Raw genomic sequence first — 3,922 nt, forward strand, 5'->3', positions numbered from 1 at the left:
TATGCCAAAGAACTTTTAAAGAAATTTGAGATGGATGATTGCAAGCCATGTAGTACACCCATTGCAACCACAAAAATAGTCATGTCTGATGAAAATGATGATTTGGTTGATCAAACTCTTTATAGAAGCATGATTGGGTCTTTATTTACCTAACTGCATCTAGGCCAGAGATCATGTTTGCAACATGTGTTTGTGCAAGATCCCAATCAGCCCCAAGAAAGTCAAACCTTATTGCTGTCTAAAGGATATTCAGATACATAAAAGGTGTTCCCACACTTGGTATCTGGTATCCAGCTGATGGAAATATCAAGATTTCAGATTTCTCAGATAGTGACTTTGCTGGATCATAACAAGGAAGTCCACTTCAGGAGGGTGCCAATTCCTAGGAAATTGCTTAGTGTCTTGGCAAAGCAAAAAGCAAGCAGCTGTTTCAACATCCACTGCTGAGGCAGAATACATAGCTTCTGCAAACTGTACAACCCAACTTCTTTGGCTTCAAAATCATTTGTTGGATTTTGGTATCACTGCCCTAAAGACACCTCTCATGTTGGACAGTCAGGCAATAGAAAATATCATCAAAAATCCAGTCTCACATTCAACCACCAAGCACATTGATATCAGACATCACTTTGTGAGGGATTGCTATGAAAAATGTTTGATTTCTCTGCACCATGTTCCAACTAAGGATCAGCTGGCAGATGTGCTAACAAACGCATTAGACACATCCACCTTTGAAAGCCTGATCTCTAGGATCGACATTCTAAACATGGAATAACAGGCAAAATCCTGTTTTTCTATGAATAAAAGCATTAAAATATTTTCAGAAAATAAAAAATCCATCCTTAAAAATAGCTAAAAATGAATATTTTCATTAAAATCCTTAAAAGTCTGCCATAACCACTATTTTGTTAAAACATTTATTCTGTTAACTGCTGTCCACTGCTGAAAGTCAACCCCTGTTCTCTCATTTCCTTGGTAATCACTGCTGGTCAAACATCAGTGTTTTCATCCACTGATAGGCTATCCACTGAAAGTTAAAATCACCCACTGTTCTCATTTTACCGTTGCAACCACTGATATTGCTCCATCAGTGGTTTCCACAAACAACTGTCTTCCATTACTCATCAGGGGTTGGCACGTTGACAATACATAGCGGTCAAATCTTTGTAACCGCTGCCACGTCAGCATTCACTTTTTCTCCTATAAAACCCTGATCAAAACCCCCAAACAGGGTTTTCACTATCGAATCGAATTCAAAATTCCTTTCTCAAAGCAGTTATCATCCATTTCTCTCAAAATCAATCATCTTCTTCATCATCTTCTTCCTCTCGCAAACACCTTCAAATCACCATGGCACTACCATTCAAAGCTCCTCACAATTAATTGGGTCCTCTTACAAAACCAAGTCATACCACCGCTTTCAATTTCGTCATTGATGCTCTTTCGTCCTCAAGTACAAAACTTTGTTGACTTTTGATGCTACAGTTTACTTGGAAACCCAGCAAGAGTTTTGGAAAAATGCTAAATTAGAAACTGTGGATAAAAAGCCCATAGCCATAAATTCTTCAATAAAGGGATTTCCAGTTACAATCACTCCACAAACCATCTCCGAAGTGTTTGAACTCGATGATCTTCAAGGTAAAACTTCTTTCCCTAAAACAGAGTATCAAACAGATTTTCTTGAAAGAGGGTATGAAGAGGAAATGAAGAAAGACACCTTACAAAAAGGCAATTTTCCTCCTGCAACAAGATTTTTATTTCATACCCTCCTTATGTGTGTTTCCAATAAAACAACTGCTTTCAATGAAATACCATTGAAGATCCAGTATCTGGGTTATGCTATACTGAATAAAGAAAATTTTAACTACTCCCAAGAGATCTTCAATGATTTGGTTAAAAATGTTAATAAAAAGGCATTCTTACTATTTCCAAGGTTCCTAAGTTATTATTTTCAAAAGAAATTTTCAAAGGATAATGCTCATTTGCTTATCCAAGGAGAACCTTGTCAAATAAACAGCCCAACTTCTGAAACCTTTACAAGGCTGTCAAAACCGTCTTCAAACACACAAGCAGAGGCTCCTGAGCAGACTTTAGCAGCTACCACTGCTCCTCAGGCACCTGCTGATGAGCCCACTGCTCAAGGTGATCACAGTATCAAAACAACTGCTGTGAAACCCATACCTAAAACCACCAAAAGACCAAAACAGAAAAAATCTCAAAAGCCCCCCAAACCCAAAATAAAGGTAACTCTGGAAGATGAGATCCCAGAGCAACTACCAGTGACAACACAAAAGTCACCAATAACCACTGCTGCTACTTCCTCACAGCAGATGGTTGAAAGATCTCAACCTGAGCCTCAAACTCCTCCTGCTTCTTCTAAAAAAGAACAGGTTGTAAACCAAGGGACACCACAATATGAAACATATGATTCACTTGAATCTATGTTCAATAGCCCAGCTCCCGGGGCAAGTTCTCTTTTAACCCCCATCCTCACCTCACAAATTCCACCATCAATAAAACCCTTGTTGGATGCACTTGATATAGCTCAGACAGAAATCAGTTCTTCTCAACCACCTATCACTGAGAATATGCCACAGAAAGTGACTGAGTCTGAGCTCCCTATCATTGTTAACCCACCAACAACTAAGGAGGTTACACTGCAGGAAGTACAAGTACTTCCTGTCACTAGTTCAAGTGGAGCAACTACTACAGATGTTGAACCCATTGGTTTACATTTGGGCAGTAGTTTCATAAGTGAGACTCCCTTGAAGGAAATTTTTTCTTTGGGCACCAGGGTGTTTACAGTATTTATTGGTTCACAAAGACTGGTCAACCCTCCTGAAGGAAGAAGTCCCCAGTACCAAGAAAAAGGCATCAGTGGATGACTTTTGGAATACTTTTCCTAAGTCAACTGCTGATACAACCACTGCCAGTGGGAAATCAGATGATCCCATTAACTTGGGTGATGGTTTAATGTACAGAGAATTGACGGGGGGGGGGGGGGGGGTTAATAACTTGGACACATCTGTTGCAGAAATCAAAAATATGCTGCAACAGTTGTTACAAGCACAAAAGGCAACACCCAAGGCTGTACCAGCTGCAACATCTGCTCCATCATCTGCCCCTACTCCCACTGAGCTTTGGAATTTATTCCAACCTCTGCTTCACCAACAAAGGGAATATGCTGATCAGCAACATGAGATACAAGTTCAAAAGATCAGAAATATTATGGAAGCAAGGTTTAAAGATACCCAGGCAGATATCAAGGCAATCAAGGCCCATTTACTGAACACCACTGGCACTGCTCCTCCCACAATAATATTTGTTGATAATCCTCCACCCAATGATGCCAAAAAGGGGAGAAATGAGGCAGTTGAAGAAAAAGGGATATGAAGATGGTTTGTACATTGCACCATTCAATTCCAGTATGCTTGCAGACATCCCTAAGCCAGATGGTACTAAAAAGGTTGATGTAACCTTAAATGCAATTGCTGATGCAAAAGCAAGTGTGAAAAAGGATTTGGAGGCAAAGGGAAAATCAAAGTTTGAACAAGAGAAGAATGTTTTTATGGAGATGGAAGTACAGGGTGTTTCTGAGCCCAAGGATGAAGAAAATCCTAAGCCCAAAAGAAAACAGCCCACTAGAAAAGTGAGGCAACCCAAATCCACTCCTTCTAGACCCACAAAACACACTCCCCAAACACCTAAAAGCTCCTCACATCAAACCTCCAAACCAGCAGTTGTTAAAACACCTGTTGTATGAACAACTATTGGTACTTCAGTGGTTTCAACAACTGTTATCCAAACAACTGTCACCACTACTTCAACACACCCCACATCCACTGCCATACCTAAAATCACATCACCACCAAAAACTTCCTCATTATCACCAACACCACCTGCTAAAAAGCAGAAGACATTA

The sequence above is a fragment of the Helianthus annuus genome, chromosome 11, assembly GCF_002127325.2.
Source record: "Helianthus annuus cultivar XRQ/B chromosome 11, HanXRQr2.0-SUNRISE, whole genome shotgun sequence".
Classification (NCBI taxonomy): Eukaryota; Viridiplantae; Streptophyta; class Magnoliopsida; order Asterales; family Asteraceae; genus Helianthus; species Helianthus annuus.